Here is a 21,265-nt window from a genome sequence, read left to right on the forward strand (position 1 = left end):
GACACTCAGCTGAACTGCTTGCCTGGCTGAGAGAAAAAGGTGATCTCTGAGTGGTACTTGAAGCCCTTTCTCTCAGTATTATTGTTACACAGAGCATTTATTAACTAAATCTGCCTCATTGCTGTCAAAATTAGCATGCTTGTTCATGCTTCTGAAATTTTCCATGCTCTCCCTCAGGGAAAGGAGACAGAATTACGTGATATGTGTAAACAGGGATTAATTTAATCTTCAGCCAAATCCACACATTGCCGTGCAACTGAAATTTGCATAGGATTATGAAGGCAATATAATTAGATACAGTTAGACATCTTGCTTTTTGAAGCTACGTATATTTGTAGGGTTTTTTTAAAAGATTAATTCATCATGTCTCCTGATTCAACATTAAAAAGAGATTAAGAAAAAAATCAAGTTTGCAATATATTACATATACAACAGGAAGAAAAGTTGCTTGGCATCTAGGAGAGGGAGTAGATTTGATGTGATTCTAAAAGAAACCTCAATCCTCTCTGCAAAATGGCAATTGTGTTGCCCAGGGATGTATGTTGAAACAATGTTCATAACCTGGGACATCTTGCTCGTTTTGATTCCCAGCACAGTTCATCAGTTGATTGTGACATTTATTCTGCAACAGCATATAACTCCAGAATGGAGGAATGAAAAAAATCCCAAACAAAATAATTCCTCACACTCCCTGCCAAAACAAAACAACCAAACATACCTTTCACGAGCTACAAAAGGCTGAAAAAAAAAAATAGGGTATCATATGTGATACTCTGTTATACTTTAGCCGCTTACATCTAAGTAATTTCCGTCTTAATTTTAAGCTATGTTTGGTTTTTTTAAGAATAGAAAAGAGTAGAGTACATCTGTTTTGATACAATTTTGACTTACAATTATCATAAATTTTAAACAAAGGAATGTCATTTATCTTACCTCCAAATACCTAAAATCCTTCAAAATTCAGACATAAGTATGATATCTCCATGACGTCTAAATTGCTGAAAAAGTAAAATATAAAAAAGAAAATAAACTCCAGCCTATTACACTATAGTCTTTGACTTATGGAAAAAAAAATCTTTTTTAAAAAACTGTAGAACCATTATGTCTTCTTCAGAATAGTATGTGTATTATTAGCAAAGGAAACTAAGATGAGTTTTCTTGAAAATTCTTGTAAAAACTTTATCAAATATTTTGATTCTCTATGTGTTTCCACAGTACATAAAGTATTAATGCTATCTCCTGAAACTTGTAAGCCAAGATGCAGATGCTTAGAAAAAGCAGTTTGTTACAAGAGAACACCATAGAGATCATTGAGTCCAACCATAAACCTAACACTACCAAGACCACCACTATACCATGTCCTTAAGCACCTCATCCAAACGTCTTAAATAGGGATGGCGACTCAACCACTTCCCTGGGCAGCCTGTTACAATGCTTGATAACCCTTTCAGTGAAGTAAAATTTCCTAATATCCAGTCTAAACCTCCCCTGGTGCAACTTGAGGCCATTTCCTCTCATCCTATTACTTGTTACCTGGGAGAAGAGGCCAACCCCCACGTCTCTACAACCTCCTTTCAGGTAGTTGTAGAGGCTGATAAAGTCTCCCCTCAGCCTCCTTTTCTCCAGGCTAAACAACCCCAGTTCTCTCAGCTGCTCCTCACAAGACTTCTGCTCTAGACCCTTCACCAGCTTCGTTGCCCTTCTCTGGACACGCTCCAGCACCTCAATGTCTCTCTTGTAGTGAGGGGCCCAAAACTGAACACAGTATTCGAGGTGCAGCCTCACCAGTGCTGAGTACAGGGGCACGATCGCTTCCCTAGTCCTGCTGGCCACACTATTTTTGATACAAGCCAGGATGCCATTGCCTTTCTTGGCCACCTGGGCACACTGCTGGCTCATATTCAGCTGGCTATCAACCAACACCCCCAGGTCCTTTTCTGCTGGGCAGCTTTCCAGCCACTCTTCCCCAAGCCTGTAGCATTGCATGGGGTTGCTGTGGCCCAAGTGCAGGACCTTGCACTTAGCCTTGTTGAACCCCATACAACTGACCTCGACCCATTGATCCAGCCTGTCCAGGTCCCTCTGCAGAGCCTGCCTACCCTCAATCAGATCAACAGTCCTGCACAACCTGCACCTGACCCTCCTAAAATCAATTAAAAAAATGTCTCTGACTTTTATTGAAAGTAAGAAAAAGCTAATTCTGTTATTCCTTTGCTGATAACTACAGTCGCATTAGCCTGAAATCAGCACAAATGTGGAAGCAATTTCTAATTAAATAAATACAAATAAATTAAAAATAAGGTAATGTACATTCTGTATTTTTCATAAGTAGATGGTGTAATGTATTGATAATCTGTGCTTTAGGTGAAGAAAATGAAATTAATCTAGCTTGTCAATTGGGAAAGTATTTACTATGAGATCACTTCGTAAAAGTAAGGAAGAATTGTAGAAGAACTGTACAGTAGGTAAGGATCTGGTAAGAAGCCAGTTTGGGCTAGAGTTATTTGTGTTACTAAAGAAGCTGGTCACGCGACTAGTTTAATTTACTATTTTCACAAATATCAAGTGGAAGTGTCCTAGTGAATCTTTAAGATGTCAAGAAGGAAACAGCTTGAATTCTGCGGAGGACTGGGATGATATAGAAAGACCTGAAGGAGCCTTCTGACAACAGAACTAGAAATGAGATTAAATTAAGCAGTACAAAATGCAAAGTTCCATTCTTTTTGACGCATAAAAAATTATTCCAGAAGCTGGAAGCTCATCAGTTAAAAATGTTAGAGAAGAAAGCACAGCTACATTAATCAAATGCAGAGCGATTGAATTGCTGATAAGAAAATGGCAAATGCAGTCCTAAGCTGTCTCAGATAAGATATTTCTAGCAAAGACATGGAAGTATTAAAGCCATTCTACAAAGTACTGGGGAGACATAATTTTAAATACTATATTCAAGAAAGATTAATTCAGTCTCAGTTGATGAGGGGAAACAGAGCCTACTGGAAAGTAAAAGAGCACAGCTTGTTTAGGCTAACAAAACAAAGGCTAAGAAGGGATATAACAGATGTTTATGAATATAGTGGGAGGGATAAATAAACTATGCATAAATTGAAACTGGGACTTTTGTAACCCTCAGAAGAATAAGATTCTGAAGTGATCTTTCAGTAAAAGTAGTGAGAATAAGACATAAAACTTCTTTTAAAAGGTAACAATTATACTCAGATATAGACTGTAATTGCCTGTGATACCAAAGGACTTAAACTGATGACCTAAGAAGTCTCCTCCAGTCCTGTGTTTTTGCACTGAGCAATCATACCAGAGAAAATAAATACCCCATCTCAGACAGGGTTTAGCAAGAATGTCAAGAAACACATGATCATTTTCAATAGCAAGTCCACAGTCTATCTATTACTTAACCAACCACAACCCAGTTTTAGAGAGAAGTTTAAAATAAATAGTTGTAATCTAAAAAAAATTTATTTAAATATCTATGTAATAACATTATGTAATAAATAAATAAATACATTTGAAATAGAAGAAAAAAAAAAGACACCTTACCCTCCTCCTGATCCCAAAGTCTCCATATCAATATAAATAAATTGAGAGACTATTCTGATGTCTGAATGTTTTTTCACTAAGTATAACAATGAAGACTGCAGCTCTGCTCTCTACAGGCATTCAAACCCTGTATGCAAAACAGGTTTCAACACAGAGAAGGGAGTGGATTGCTGTCCTGTTGCCTGATCTGCGTGTTACTCTGGACAATGCTTTTGAGATTCCATTGATTCTGTGTTTTTTCCCATCATGTATGTCCCATGTATGCTTACATGCTTGAATACAGCTCTCAAGCTAAAATGAGTCTACTGAGAAACTCTCCTGGATGTCTTTAGGTTATAGAGACAGAAGATACATCTGTCAGTGGAGGCCTTTTCAGCTTTGATGATTGCTTGTTGCAAACATGAAAATCTCCCTCTGCCTTGAAGAGCTTTTCTCCCTGGCTGGAAGTTGCCATCCACAAGAAATTGACTTTGAACATGGGTTTATCTTGCACAGTCATTCAATATCTCAAGGCTTTATACAGTGCCTTGACAGCAAGCCAAGGCCTACCACAAGAGACACTGAAGTAAATAAGAATCTTGCAACCAACAATTAGCTTTGGATAAGGCCTAAGGCATTGAAATTTATGGCAATCTGATGTTTAATGTTTAGTCTCATGTTTTTAAGGTTTACCTGCATTAAGCCTTTAAATGACATTTCAGCCTCCAAATTAGTAAATTCTGCAGTCTCAATTACCATAGAGCCCGAATACTACCCAACTTCTTTGTCTGAAAGTGTTTTCTCTTAATGAATGAAACTTTTGTCCACCGGATTAATCTTTAAATGGATCCCATCTCCCTCATTTGCAATTCCATCCTGTCCTATGTTGCTTCTTTGCAGTTCTCATTTTAGTACCCCAGGCAAGAGCATATCTTATCCCCCATGCCCACATGAACTGATATTATACCCCTCTGGTTTGTTATGGACTATTTTTGTCTCCCCTGTTTCTTTTGTTGTTTTATTTCTTCAGTATACATTAAGTTTTGATTCAATAGCAAGGGTGATTATTCTATGCTTATCTTTCACTGGTTGTATGTCTACTTTTCTGCTTTCTGGTCCTCCTTGGGGAAGGATTACAGTCTCTGGAGGTGACAAGTCAGACAGTTGAAATGTCAGCACAGCATCTGCTAAGGAAAATAAATAAGTACAGAATACATACCCTGACTGTGGGAGTCAAACTTCATTTTTTAACTGGCTTTGGGCTACTTACAGTGTGCTGCAAAAAAAAAAAGGAAGCAGAACTGTGCTTTATACCACAGTTTTATTTAAAATCAGATCTTTGCTGAAATGTAAACATAGACTTATATCCAATATTTATGGGAAGCTATCACTTGAAGATATACTGTATCATTTATTTCAAAAATTATCATATTGTTGCTGTTTTTTAATTCCAGAGTACGTATATGAGTTTAATCTCATAAATAAAACCAGCTTTCTCTTCCAACTCTCCCTTGTTCTTGTTTTTGGATTTTGGGGTGTTTTTTTGGTGTGAACGTGGTGAATTTTGGCACTTTATTTTTTTCTTACAGCTCTTGCATGCAATAGTTGGGAGAAAAGTTGGCTGGGGAAGTGAAACAGAATGAACAGAGATCCTTGATGTGGCAAGACTCTGTTATGTCCATTTTCTTCCTATTCTAACCAACTTAATTGTGGACAAAAGAAAGGAATTTCTGACTGTTCCTCAAAGGCAAGATGGACATCACAGTAAGTTCTGTATAGCACAAGAAGAGATTTTTCTTCCACTGCATAAGGCTTAACATTTGTGTTCTGAAAAAATTTGCTACAGCAATATTAAAAAAACTAAGCCTGAATTATATAAAAATAAGAAAAAAAGATTGCTTTTATTTATTTTTTAAGCAAAAGTCTGGCTTTATGGATAAAGAACAAGGTATTTATTCTCTTCCTCAGAAAACATTTTTTGCTACAATTGTACACTGTTTTAAAAGGGTGTGTAAGTATCTCATGTTACATGTAGTTTTACAAGATCAGCCAGAAGTGCTGTCCAGGTGGAAACCTGCAATACTATGATTATACATATTTCTCTCTTGAGAGTGGAAGAATGTCTGTCTTTATGATATTATCATCTGAGATATGTGTTTAGTATAATATCTGCATATCACACAGAGGATGTCTTTCCAGTTGCAGTGTGGGTAGGTGACAATGAGGGAAAGGGGAAGTTTGTCAAAATGAGTATGTATTTAAGAAACTTACCTCTTAATCAATACTATGCTCAGAATTCTTCAGCTACAGTAATGATAGTGGTTATTGATATTGGAAAAGCAATAGCTTAGTCCTGTATCAAATTGACATTTTCTAAATTTAATTGATTTTGACCTCAACAAATATATTAATTGTGCAAATTATGGAAAATTTATCTTATTTTCTGTTTTCAGCTTCATTTTTTTTTTCCATAGGCTTAGATGTTACACTAAAAATGTCAGCAGACCTCCTGAAGGCAGAAAGTGAAACTCATTTCAATTTCAAACTACATTAATTCTGAGTGAAATCAAACTTATTCTCACATTTATTAAGGCAAGCAAGTCCTTGTGAAAAATTGCAGATTTTTAATACGGGCATTTCCAGTGGTTCCATTCTATTTGAACAAACTCATAAATCAATTGCTGTCTTTCAGCCATTACAGATTTATCAGTTCATATGAGTAAATGTGACAGCTGAATACTGCTGAAATCCATATAGCAATATCTCTGTTACCATGATAAATGCAGCTTGGCCTCAAAGATGTGCTGTTTGGTTTGTTCAGGCTTTTGGTCTTTAGTTTCATTTTGCTTTATTTTAAGCATGACTTAGACTATAGGAAACAAGAGGAAAAGCCTAGCCTAAACAATATTTTGCACTCTCCCCCCCAGCTCCCAACAGTACAGTCAATGATAAACACATTTTCATCATTACAATATCCCCACATTTTCTTTCAGTTAACACTGAAGACAGAGAGGAAAATATAACTTTGTTTAAGACATTATTTGTGACAGATACAGGAAGGAAGATAAACATTATTCCATTCTAATATTTAGATAAAAATCCCACCCAAGTTCATCAGCATCTGTAGGACTCAGCTTATTTGTAACACATGGACTTTCCTTTTCTTGTAGTGATGACCACATGGCAATCATTTTATATATACTGTAAGGCTACCGTATTCACTAATGGCATGCCCTAAGTGATTTATTGGAATATATACAGCATTCAGTACTCGCAGTCTCTGTGGGCTAATTAAAAATATCAAATTTTATGGAAGGTGCCTTGCTGTTTATTTTGTGGGATTGTAAATTGTGAGAATGCTTTCAATAAATTATGCATACCCACAACAGGGAAAAAAGTGCAGAAAAATGCTAATAGGGGTGCAATCAGACTAATAAGGAGAACATTCAAGGTCCATAATTTTGCATTGACAAAATTTTTTGGAAACTGAATTTTGAGAAAGTAGCAACAGAACAGTGAGCTTATTTGAATGTTTCCAAATTTATGACAGTATCCAAACACAAATCACTTTTCAAGGCTGCTGAATAGATATTTAAGAACTTTCAGTAGTACTAATTTGTGTCTATTATTTCTTACTGCCACTCATGTAGCTCAGTAATTGAAATCCTGAGTAACAGTTTCCCTCCTCAATTCTAATGATGCCCTTTATAATCTTCTTTTTAATGCAGTGCCTGAACTTTAGAAAGGTTGTTAACTGTCAAATGTCAGTCCATTGCAAGAAGCAGCAATGGAAATCCTCTTGTTTTATCCATTTTGCTAGATAAAAATGTTGTGGACCAATAAGATTGCTAAATATTTGGCTCCTGTTTCTCGTTTATTAAGTAAAAAAAGGGAATAAAATAAATCCAATAAAAACAGTACTTCTGGCTCAATCTCCCATTGACACCAGGGCAAACCAAGGTCTTGTTATTAAATTTAAGGGGAGAAGAATCCAAATAGGAACCTTCCTCTTCAATAGAAAAGTCAACCTAAAAACAATTTCATAGATAATGATGTAACCTGTTAGCAAAGATACAAAAATTAGTTCATAATTGTAAGCTGATGCAGACTTGACAACGTTCAACACTGCAGCTGTCACCCAGATCAATTTACGTCCACACCCAGTTTAAAATAGGAATCCTTTTCTTTGCAGGGAAAGCTTGACAAACTGCAGAGATTTATCCTAGTATGAAATGACACTGGCAAACCCTTCTCTGCACAGGTATTTGCATTACTATGGCTGCATTGATGCAATAAGTGCCTTGAAGTAGACAATAGCTTTAATATAAAAGTCAATGGAAGAGATTATTTTCTCTTTCAGTAAAACTTTCTTTGGTGCTACAGGGCTACATAACTGTGGAAGGTTTTTCTGTCCAATCTGCGCAGTCCACATTAAGGCTGTTTTCAAACCATTTATGTGTGTAACATTGGACTTTCCTGTAATGCACACAAGCTACTAGACTATCTCCTAAGTATAGGTGCTCCAGGCACCACTAAAGGCTTATTCTTATCATAGAAATAACTGTGGTCTGTATTCTTGCATCAGTTCTGAGGGTGTGAAGAACACATATTTCTTCTGTCCAAGACCCTATGTCCAGCTAAAACAAGCACTCAACCAGTCTCTCACCTCTCATTTCATTTGAATGTATCTCTGTAGGCACCTAAAAAAACCCCACAGGCTTTTTCCTTTCTGCTGCTTGGTGGGTGGATAAGAGGAAGATTCTGAGAGGATGACAGGGAACAGCCTCCTTGAAAATGAAAGTTGACTATTTGGAGGAACAGAAGAAAAAAACACAAATCACCTGGACAAGAACTGTGGAATATTCAGTGGCTAGAATAAGAGCAAAAAGCTCATGAACCATAAAAACACATTGCTTAATTCCTTCTGTAGATCAAACATAATGCCTGAATAATTTAGTCAGTTCTTATAGGCTTAGTCATGCCCTTGACACAGAGCTAAATGAGAAGACCTTGGCAGTGTGGGAACTCTCGGTTGAGCAGCCAGGCCTTGAATCATGTCCTAGGTCTATCTTCTTGGAGTGCTCAGCCTGCTCAGGGAACATTGATATCTTTAATGAGTGGTTTAAAATCACCTCAAATGCCAAAACATTTGGTGTGTGCAACAAGAAATGTCCACTACAGCTTAAGAAACTTCAACATGAACACTTGCTCTCCTGGCTGCTCTCCTCAAGCTCCTGTGGGCAGCCAGGTAAACAGACAGCTGTGAGCATAGCCTCATTCCCCCAACTTTCTTCTTCATTTGTGAATTGGGAGGGACGGGGGCACGGAATAAGTGGATATAGCCACCATGATCTCTGTCACCCTGATTACAGTCTTTGTTTCCCAGGTTTTGCATGGGCTGCCAGCCCAATGGCTAGCTGTGAACTGTCTCCTTTTGCAGCTGAGGTCCAAATAAGCTTCTCTACAGAAGAATTATGCATGAGAGTCATTGCACAGGGATATGAAAGGGAGAGGAGGTTTGTACTGACCACTGATCTGTAAGGGATTCTTGCAATTACTTTGATTAACATGTATGTTAGTTGCAGGTATCCCAAGAGTCTTTGTGCAAATCTGGATCTCAGCTGCTTCTTGCTCCAGACTGTACATTGCTATGTAAACTTTATCCATGCCCAAACATTGAACCATACACCTGCACTGCCTGTTCAAAAAGCAAGACACTTGCCATTTGACAGCTCTATTTCCAAACGTTGCTTTGCTTTGACTGTCTTTTTTGATTCCATCCTTATGCAAGTCGCTGATCATACGTGTCCTTGCTTGTGACAGAATGATATGGTGTGAAAAAGATGAAACAGCAGGCATGAAGGAAATATTGGCTAATGATACAAGGGCAAATTCATAAGTCTTGAAAACTGTCTTTTTAATGTCCAGAATAATCCCATAAGGTCTCACTGAAATATTGAAAATTTGGGTCCAAATTTCCATAGCACCTTGTGCCATATGATTAAAAAAGAGATGCAGAATGTTCCAGTGTGAACAGCAGATGTTGGCAGTGCTTCCTGTATACTTTACACTCAATTTGCTTAAGTTCAAATACCTATGTAAGCTAAGAGGTCGAGCAGCAGGGATTGAGTTCTCTATTATTTTAAATGTGTTTGTGTGTTGAATGTACTTCAGATATCTTTGATAGTATTAGCTATGTGATTAGACAGTTCAGTAAAAAACTCAATAAGCAAACAGGTTCCAGAGTGTATTAACTATCCATAGTAATAAAAAGTCCTTGTAAGAAAAGGTAATTCAATGGCAAATAATTCTGCTGGGAAAAAAATTGTCTCCTATGAAAACAAGTATCTTGGTTTCACCTGGAGACCATTATCATTTGAAAATGTTATACCCTGCAGATATTATTGACTTAATAGATGGCAACTGAGAAACTTTAGGAGCCTTTTTTCCTAATCAAGGTTGTTCAGTTAGCATTATTAATGATTAAACAGTGTTGTTTCTTTAATTTTAAGCCCTTACTTTTTAGACTGTTATCAACCTGTGTGCACCATACAGCTTCAGTGCCTGGTAGATTGTTTTGAAGAGCTTTCCAAATAGAGATGAAGGAACTATATAAGTAAAAATGTCAATTTGCTAGTACATTTTTCCAAGACTTAAAATAAAGTAAGTGTGATTTTCCATCTGAAACTTCAAAATCATATAATCTTCCATCCTGCTTCAGTTACCTGAGATATCTGTGTCTGTTTGCCTGACAAACTCTTAAGAGTGAATACTTTTATGCTGTTGCTTGTAATTTATGAAAGCTTTTTGAGCTGTAATGAAAATAAGTGTAAATTCTTTGAACATAAAACCTTTGCAAGGCTGAGTAATGCAACTCTTAGTTTTTAAGCACTGAAATTCAGACTGAAATCTATAGTTCTGCATTAGGCTTCCTACACAAGAAAAAAGGCTTCCCAGAATGGGATACATAATGTCTTGTATGCTCATCAGGGCACTGCCTGAAATGACATTAAGGAATGCTACAAATATGCCAAAACCCCTTCCACTCTCTGGCAATCAGATACCCCTCTCTGGGCTGTATAGAAATGTCTCTTCCTATCTCCTGAGCAAAAATGCCTTTTTTTTTTTTTTTTTTTAATAAGAAAATAAGTAATGAGCAAAAATAATGCCCTGCTTTCAAAGCAGCAGTGTGTACAGTAGCCTATTTGCAATGGAGGAAACTGAACATAAAGTATGTCATCCAAGGAAGGCATTCAGATCCACCTTCTAAGAGACTGTGTATCAGGCCTGACTCTCCACTCCTTTTTTTAAGAAGGAGGGTCCTGCGCAGGTAACCAGAATATGATGCACCTATACCCACTAGATATTTTAATATTTGTTTTTTTTTGTTTTGTTTTGTTGATTTGTTTGTTTGTTTTAAAGAACTACAGTTTAAATATACTCCAACATTAAAATTACAACAGTCTCTGAGAAACTTTAACTTACAGTGTGTGCTGATCTGGGGACTTAGTTCTATCCGCATCACTCTGATGTTTGAAATAGAAGTAACTCCAAGAACCAGTGAATGTTGCAGAAGGAATTTTTTGTTGGTAAATTGCATTTCTCTGAGATCATACAACCGAACTCCAGCATCATACCAGACTTCTTGTGCCTGCCCAAAACAATGCCACAGATCGCAAAATGGGTCTCAGTGTGATGGGAATAGTTCTTCCTCTTGTCATCTCCACTACTTAACAAAAATCTAGACATGTTTTGTTGTGCTGCTTTATGACATATAAAGCAATGAAAGAATGTTTACAAAAAACAACTCTTTGTCACATTATATTTAAATTCAGATCTTGTGTATTTTGAATAAAAACACTTGTAATCTTACAACATCAAGTGTGTCAAGGAGTAAAAAGCTAAATAACCATAAGGGAAATTGATTTCTGTTCACACTTCTCCTAATTATTTAGGAGCACAGTGTTCTTGTTAATATTAATATTAATTTAATGTAACTACATGGAAATACATTTTTCTTTGCAAAGGAGAAGGTGTGGATCTGAAAATATGTTTAGATATCTTATTTCAAATTTCAGCCTGAAAAACATTAAACCTTACTCAGCTAGACCTGGGGCTTCTCACTCTCTGCTGAAGGACTGGCTGCAAGATTGCAGTCAGGATATCAGTAACCTCATGAATATCTTATTCCTTCCTGCTGGTGCCAACCTCCACAGCATCAGTAAGGTATGTTCTTCCTTAAAGTTGCTAGCAGCCTTTCAGACATCACACTTTACTGAGAAACATATGTTTAATTCCTTCCTGCTGGAGGAATAACTCAAAGCTAGGTTTTTAACTGCCTGTTTTCTTCATGGCATTGTATGACAGGTGGGCAGTATCAGTAGATCCCTGTCATCTTTACTTAGTCTTTTGAAATAATAATGTTTTCTGACTTCTAAGAGTATGTTCTGGACTTCAGATCCAAGCATGGTTACAGGTGACTAAAGCTCAGATGGGCAGTGTTTCAAGGGTCTTTTAGGTTAGGTATTTGTGGTACTGTTCTGAAACATTAAACTCCTGTATTTGGATTCCATTCTGTGGAGCAAGTGATTAAAAATTTGGCACAGCTGGGCCTAATTTATTGAGGGCTAAATCCTTTCTTCAGTTTAGTGGTAATCTTCCCATAATTTCAGTAAGGTTTGACAAAACCACTGCTCTGCCCATTTCACCTATCTAGCAAATCTGTCAAAATTATTCCTTGGGAAAAACAAGCAAAAAGAGAAAATAAGTATGAAGAAATTCAATACTAGGTCCAATATTCCTTTTTAGGGCTAAAGAAAGAAGCACAAACTTGCAAACTACTGTTCAGGTCAACTTTAAACTCAATATGTCACTTAAAAATAGCTCAACTGAATGTTACAAAAGGACCCAACCAGCACAGGTGAACTACTATTTTTCAGAACGAAGACTTAATTCAGTGTCTTCTTCATTGTGAACCACATTGGTATTACTTTTAAAGAACTTAATTGTAAGCTTCCAACAATTGTAAGTTTGCACCAATTTACTCAGAGAATTTGGCCTATAGTCACAATACAGTTTTACAAAATAAATTATATGAACATTGTCATTTCAAATGAGAGGAAAACATTGAAGCTGTGCAAAAGCTGGATTAAAAGCCAGGAAAAAAGAAGTTTATGTTATCTTTCCAAGATAAATATTTTAATAGAATTTGCACCTTTTATCCTTTTTAATAGACTGCTCTGTGTCTGATAAAATTAAACAGGACTTATATACTACTGTAGCAGGGGTTGCCATGTTTGGGGTAATGTTAAACTCTCTCACAAATCATTATTGATTTAAAATTATTCTGATTAGTTTCAGATGGCTGGAAAAGGCTGCAAGTGGAATAAATCAAGATGTCTGCTTTGTGTTCTTAGTCCAGCATTGCCCTCATTATGGAAGGGGTGGCACATCATGCATAGGTTATGTTGGCAGACTTTGCTTTAAAATACAAGTCTAGGCTTCATGTGAAGAAGGATAAATAGCTGCCTTCTCATTACATGAAAGTTTCATGGTGCTTGCAATGCAGGATCAGGAGGCAGTCAGAGAATAATATCCAAGCACAAAAACTGCGTTTGTAATACATATGAGGGCACCTGGAATGCAGATGTCATTATTTAGCATCCTGAGTTCTTTTTGACGAGCTATCAAAATATACAGAGACTTATACAGCCACAATTAATATTTGAGAATTGAAAGTGGTTTTGTGTTATGTTTAGGGACCTTTATGTTCTTATAAAAGAAGTGTTATAATTGTCAGAGACTAACAAATCTTGTATTTTGCTTGCTAGATTAGAATTACTGTAAGCATTAAAAATACCTGTTAATCATAAATGATATTTCTTAATTCTTTACAAATATCCAAATCTCCAGTAGCTTTACAGCTCTTTATAGGCTCATAACATCTCTGGGAGGAATTGTAAAGCATACACTGTAAAGAACGACACAACTTTTAGAGCAAGTCCAAGCAAGGGCCTGTCCTGGTTTTGGCTGGGATAGAGTTAATTTTCTTCCCAGTAGCTGGTAAGTGCTGTGTTTTGGATTTTAGTATGAGAACAATATTGATAACATGCTGATGTTTTGGTTGTTGCTAAGTGGTGTTTACATTGGTCAAGGACTTTTCAGCTTCCCATTCTCTGCCAGGTGCACAAGAAAATGGGAGGGGGCACAGCCAGGGTAGTTGATCCAAACTGACCAAAGGGCTATTCCATACCCTATGACATCATGCTCGGTATATAAACTGGGGGGAGTTGGCCAGGGGGTAGCTGGACTGGCTGGGTGTCGGTCGGCAGGTGGTGAGTGGTCGTATCGCTGGGTTTTTTTCCCCCTGGGTTTTGTTCCTCTCTCACTCTCTTGTTGTTTTCCTTCTCATTAAAATATTATTATTATTATTATTATTATTATTATTATTATTATTATTATTATTACCAATTATTAAACTGTTCTTGTCTCAAACCACAAGTTTTCTTACTTTTACTCTTCCGATTCTCTCCCCCATCCCACTGACGGGGGAGGGTGAGCGAGCAGCTGTGTGGTACTTAATTGCTAACTGGGGCTAAACCACAACAGTCCTTTTTGGCACCCAACATGGGGCATGAAGGGTTTGAGATAATAACAGATTCACTAGAATGTGTTAAGGAAGGTAGATCTGTTAGTAGTTGCGGGCCATGATATTGATTCATCTGTTCTTTATATTGGTTTACCTGATCTGCACCATGCTCATTTTTTTGCTTTACATGTTAAAGATTAGTGTTGTTTTTTGCAGTTTGCTGTGCTCTGCTTTAATTGGTGATATTTTGCCTGGGAGATTTGTTATTAAAACAGTGACCTTGGGTTTATTTTGGTATCTAAGTGCCGTACTGAAACCATTACTGTTTGTCAGTTACCATCTTATGGAGACAATTAGCAATTATACTTCTTCCTCTGAGAGGTTTTTTATGGAGGAAATACAGAATGGCACCATCGCTACCTTCTTCTACAATGTTTCCTCCTTTGTTACAATAACTTTTCAGTATATTGAACATCCTTGGGTAGTTAAGATCCATCTGTTGATATTGCTTGGGAATATTGTTTCGGTTTTGTCTAAGATTAGTAAACAATTTAAGAATATAATCCAGAGATCTGCCCCAAGGCCAGACAGTTGGCCTTGATGCCCCAAGGCCAGAGTGGCAGGGTGTGTGGGATAGCATGGGCAAATGCCTAGGACAGTGGGCACCTCCAGTGTTTTGGAACTTTACCCCTGAAGAAATGCAGAATCCTGAAAAATTAGTAGAATATTTGGAAAAAGTATGTTGTCACCGTGGCAATTCTAAGGAGATACAAATCACTGCAATGTGCTGGGGCCTGGCCCATGCCTACCGAGCCCTGTTCAACACTCTTCAGAACCCTCAAGGATCTGGTGACAAAATGACAGACACCACAACTACTGCAGCCCCCCCTGCAACAGGCACTGTGGCTGCTCCGGCCCCCACTGCGACAGGCACTGCAGCTACTCCGGTCCCCACTGCGACAGGGACTGCAGCTGCTCCAGCCTCCCCTGTGACAGGGACTGCAGCTACTCCAGCCCCCCATGCGACAGGTACTGTGGTCACTCCAGCCCCCCTGTGACAGATAATGTGGTTCAACCAGAAAACCAACCCGTGTCAGCATCAGTCACCCCTATACACAAGAAGAAATCCTGGAAGTGAAAGTCAGCTCATTTAGAAAGGGAAGATGAAGGAGCAGGGCCATCACAAGGAGAGGAAGAGGACGAACTTGTGGATGAGATGGAAAATACCCAATTCCTATCCCTGAGTGAGCTGTGAGATATGCACAAAGATTTCAGCTGTCGTCCAGGCAAGCACGTTGTCACCTGGCTGCTCTGATGCTGGGGTAACGGGCCCAGTAGCCCGGAATTTGAGAGTAAGGAAGCCAAACAGCTGGGATCCCTTTCTAGGGAAGGCGGCATTGACAAAGTGATTGGAAAAGGAGCACCAGCCCTCAGCCTCTGGAGGTGACTCCTGTCAGCTATGGAGGAAAGATATCCCTTCAAGGAAGATGTTGTATATCACCCTGGGAAATGGACCACCATGGAAAAAGTATCCAGTACCTGAGGGAATTAGCAGTGCTGGAGGTGATTTATGGTGACCTGGACGACGAGCAGTTATCCAAAGATCCAGATGAAGTCCAGTGCACACGACCCATGTGGCAGAAGTTGGTATGGAATGCACTATTGTCGTGTGCCAAGTCATTGGCAATACTGAACTGGAAAGATAGAGAGGGTCCAACAGTGGGTGAAGCGGCTAGTCAGCTCCGAGAATACAAAGAAAGTATCTCTTCCTCCCTTGTCTCAGCTGTGGAGAAACTGTCCCAGAAGGTCCAGCAACTCAAAGAATATAGGTCCTACTTTCCACCTGTACAGACCAGTATCTCAGCTATCAGAAGTCAGTGTTCCTCTGTGCAAGAGAGAAGATATAGAGGGTATACATCACGGGGCACCCTATGGCTTTACCTGCATGACCACGGAGAGGACATGAGGAAGTGGGATGGAAAAATCTACCTCGACCCTAGAGGCGTGGGTAAGTGAGTTGCAAGGAAAAACAATCAGCAAAGCGGGGTTCTTCCAGGAAAATTGCTGCTCCGGTTTCCAGTGGACAGTTCCCCAGACAGAGTAAAAGGACTGATCTTACTCCTGATTTTAATGAAGGAGCTCCTGACTTGCATATACAGGAAATGGGTAATGAATATTATGATCAGGACTAGAAGGGCACTGCCTCCAGCCACGTGGAGGAAAGGGACAACCAGGTTTACTGGACTATGTGGATTCAATGGCCTGGCACATGAGACCCACAGGAGTACAAGGCTCTTGTAGACACCAGTGCACAGTGTACCCTAATGCCATCAAGCTCTACAGGGGCAGAACCCATCTGTATTTATGGAGTGACAGCGGGATCCCAACAGCTAACTGTATTGGAGGCTGAAGTGAACCTAACTGAGAATGAGTAGCAAAAGCACCCTGTTGTGACTGGCCCAGAGGCTCTGTGCATCCTTGGCATAGACTACCTCAGGAGAGGGTATTTCAAGGACCCAAAAGGGTACCAGTGGGCTTTGGGTATAGCTGCCTTGGAGGTGGAGGAAATTCAGCAGCTGTCCACCCTGCCTGATCTCCTGAAGGACCCTTCTGTTGTGGGGTTGCTGAGGGTTGAAGAACAACAGGTGCCGATCGCTACCACAACAGTGCACCAGAGGCAATATCGTACCAACCGAGACTCCCTGATTCCCATCCATTAACTGATTTGTTGACTGGAGAGCCAAGGAGTGACCAGTAAGACTTGTTCACCTTTTAACAGTCCTATATGGCCAGTGCAAAACTCTAATGGAGAGTGGAGACTGACAGTAGACTATTGTGGCCTGAATGAAGTCATGCCACCACGCAGTGCTGCTGTGCTGGACATGCTAGAACCTCAATACAAACTGGAATCAAAAGCAGCCAAATGATATGCTACAGTTGATATCACTAATGTGTTTTTCTCAATCCCTTTGGCAGCAGAGTGCAGGCCACAGTTTGCTTTCACTTGGAGGGGCGTGCAGTACACCTGGAACTGACTGCCCCAGGGGTTGAAACACAGCCCTACCATTTGCCATGGACTGATCCAGACTGCACTGGAACAGCGTGAGGCTCCAGAACATCTGCAATACATTGATGACATTATCGTGTGGGGAAATACAGCAGAAGTTTTTGAGAAAGGGAAGAAAATAGTCCAAATCCTCCTGAAAGCCAGTTTTGCCATAAAACAATGTAAGGGGACCTGCACAGGAGATCCAGTTTTTAGGAATAAAATGTCAAGACGGACATCGTCAGATCCCAGTGGATGTGATCAACAAAATAACAGCCATGTCCCCACCAACTACCTTTCTTAGGAAACACAAGCTTTCTTAGGCGTTGTGGGTTTTTGGAGAATGCATATTCCAAATTACAATCTGATTGTAAGCCCTCTCTACCTAGTGACCTGGAAGAAGAATGATTTCAAATGGGGCCCTGAGCAACAACAAGCCTTTGAACAAATTAAACAGGAAATAGTTCATGCAGTAGCCCTTGGGCCAGTCCGGGCAGGGCAAGACGTAAAAAATGTGCTCTACACTGCAGCTGGGGAGAATGGCCCTACCTGGAGCCTTTGGCAGAAGGCACCAGGGGAGACTTGAGGTGCCTTAGGGTTTTGACGCTTAGGATTTTGGAGTTGGGGATACAGAGGACCCGAGGCCTGCTATACTCCAACTGAGAAAGAGATGTTGGCAGCATATGAAGGGGTTTGAGCTGCTTTGGAAGTGGTTGGTACTGAAGCACAGCTCCTCCTGGCACCCCGGCTGCCAGTACTGGGCTGGATGTTCAAAGAGAGGGTCCCCTTTACACATCATGCAACTGATGCTGCATGGAGTAAGTGGGTTGCACTGATCACACAACAGGCTTGGATGAGAAACCCCAATGGCCCAGGCATCTTGGAATTAATTATGGACTGGCCAGAAGGCAAAGATTTTGATATATCGCCAGAGGAGGAGGTGATGCGTGCTGAGGAGGCCCCCCCTCTCCACTTCCATTCCTCAGGAAGCTGTAGAGAGCAATGAGGTTGCCCCTCAGCTTGCTTCCTCCAAACTAGACAAACCCAAAGTCCTTAGCTGCTCTTTATAGGACATTTCTTCCAGCCTTTATACACAATAATAACACATGGGCAAAGAGCAAATTAACTGACGGCTCTTGTATTCATGTCCTCAGAACACAGTGATGTAGAGACATTGAATGCACGTGAAAGTCAAAGTAATATACAGAAATAATGACATAATATCAGATAATTCCTATTTCCAACTCATTGCCCACTAGCTATCACAAAAGAAAGATTTTTCAATTTGGACAGTTATGTAGCTAGCTATAACTTCTAAAAATACGTTGGGTAATATATTTCTGTTTTCAGAATGGGGACATATCACGACAATTCCAGATATTAAGTTAATGTTATAGATAGTTCCTGGCACCTAAAGCATCTAATAATTAGACTAATGGGAAAGATGAGCGCCTGAGCTTCTGCACCTTGAAACTATTTTCTTTTTTGTTAAGAGTTACACAAAACTATGGATTGGGTGAAAAATAGTGAATGGGTTAAAAGAAATAATCCCAACCAAAGAAGTAATTGTCACAGGAAATGTTAGGGTAAATGCTAGGGCAGATTGTTTTCTGTGTGATTATTTATTTGCAATGTTTTCATCTTGCTTTTTACAAAGATTAATGTAAACACTGTCACCTTTTTGATAGATATTGATGAAGTAGTAATTGTCCTTTTTTTCCTTTTTTTTTCCTTCCCAAAACTAGATTATTTTGGAGGAGGAAATCTTATTGCATGTTCCAGGCAAGAATCACTGGCAGTGCTTTTGTAACTAAAATAGCTATTTATTTATTGATGTTTTATAAAATGATCAGCAACAAATAGCAATAAAAGTTCAGCCTTCAGCTGCCTGACTGGCTGATGTCAATTTTATTTGGCGTAAGTGAGGAGTGAGGCAAATGGAATTGAACACTGTGAATGGATACTGGTCTCCCACAGCAAGTTAAATGTCGAGGCATTGTAAGTGAAGTTATAGAAAATTAATGCTTATGTGAGGCTGAGATTTATTTTCAAAGCAGAAGACTATTTCCAGTCAAAAGTTTAATTCCACTGTCACTGTTGCTATTATATGAAGGATTAATATTATAAAAACAATAAATAAATGAAAGTGGCTTTGTGGATCAATGGAGGAGCTATCTGCACCAAAATCCTGTGTTTTGATTGTCTCAGGCTACAGGGATCATCCCCATTCCATGCATGCTGAAGCTAGTTTAGTTAGAAATAAGAGTTATGAGAAAACAAAAAATTGAGGTGAAGTTCAAAGCAGTATAAATTAACTTTTTTGGTAAAGTTCCTTAGATTAACTCTGAAAGTTTTTCATAGGAGGAAAAAAGTAATAAATTTTACATTAGTAAGAGCCAAATCCAAGAACAAAATGTGTCATCAAATAATTAAAAAAGGGATGATAGAAGGAACCCAGACTGGTGGAACATATATGTTGAGAGTGTGAGAAGACATCAGTACAGATTCACCTTCAAATTTTAAGTCAGGAAGTGAATGAGAGTCTTAACTGAATTAAAATCTTCATTTGTCAGATAAAGCTATTTTTATTTGTGAATGGTTTCATCTGTGGACACTGGAATTTTGAATGCCTGAGTTAATGACATGAAGACATCTAGAGGTCTTTCAGTCACTAGGGTGAGTGAATAAAATACATTTTCTTCCCATTTGTTCTTCTACTGCTTGCTCTACTGCTGTTTTCCTGTATTGTCACCCTAACCATGAGGTGACCTTCTCTCGTGGCAGCTTCAGGAAGAAAACACATGATCCGAGGCATGAGCATGGCACTACAAAGAGGGGGTTTTGTCTCTGGTTGAATGGTGCTGTCTCTCTGTAGCTTCCTTCATGGCCTTTAGACAAGTGCAGATGTCTTTGTTCAGAGAGTTGGGTTTCTCAGTTCTTCTAGGGCTATTGACTTCAGAGGACATCTGCTGTTTAACACTGTCTGAAAATCCAGTTTCTGTGTGAGGATGTAAAACCAGTTTGCTGCCACTCAGGGTTGACAATACCCATTTTAGTTCTGATTGTATCAAAATATTTCACAGCCAGATGCTTATGCATAAAGACAGTATTTTATTTTGACAAAGATAGGCAAGGAATATAAATGATGGTGTGATGTTGGAGCATGGAATCATACTCACACTAACCTGAATCTAACCAGGCTGAGCAGTTCTTCTCATAATTACATGATTTTCAGAACAGGATGTACAAGAATACACATGGGAATGCTCGCCCACGCTAGGGCTACTTCACTCTGTTTTTAGAATAATTAAAGCTAAGACCACATGTTAATTTGACTGTCCAAGCCTGAAGGAGTTTAGCCTCAAACACTTTTCAAAAACTTGCTAGATGTCTTTCTGCATTTCATATAACTGTCTCTTAGACATTGTGGAAAACATTATCTACTTTTTACTGCTGTCCTTTGGTCAATCTAGAGAGGAGAAATTCAAGTTAATCCAGAAACTGACATGTGGCTTCAAAGGGTCTTGCAAAAGTGACATTGGTACTGTGTGATATCAAGTGACAGTGACTTAGGAAGTTTGGCTTCCATTTTCATCTGTGTTGCTGATGTGCTTTGCCTTTTAGCCTTTCTGTGCTTCAGTGTCAAAATACAGGTTATAATTAGCATGTTGGGATCTTCAGGTAAAAGGCTTTATACAATCGAAAATAATACTCTGGTGAAAGCTAAAGTAAATTGAACTTGTTAATAGAACGTTATTGTATATTTTTAAAACTACCTACTTGTTCCTGCTTTGTGGTCTGAAGACAACTGACCAATATTTTTTTATTTCATTAATCCATTTATGGCAACACCAGTTTTAGTTCTGATTGTATCAAAGTATTTCACAACCAGATGCTTATGCATAAAGACAGTATTTTATTTTGACAAAGACAAACAAAGAATATAAGAAACCTCTAGGAAAATGTATCTTTCAGCTTAGAGGAGAAAATCTGCTTTTACTGACTTTCTTGACATTTTGAACTCCACTTGGGAAATGTTTAATTTCTGTGTGTTGACCAGGAAGCAGTTAGCTGGAAAGACAAACTGCTGTATGTGAGTG

Source organism: Ciconia boyciana, chromosome 4 (genome assembly GCF_034638445.1).
Source record: "Ciconia boyciana chromosome 4, ASM3463844v1, whole genome shotgun sequence".
NCBI lineage: Eukaryota > Metazoa > Chordata > Aves > Ciconiiformes > Ciconiidae > Ciconia > Ciconia boyciana.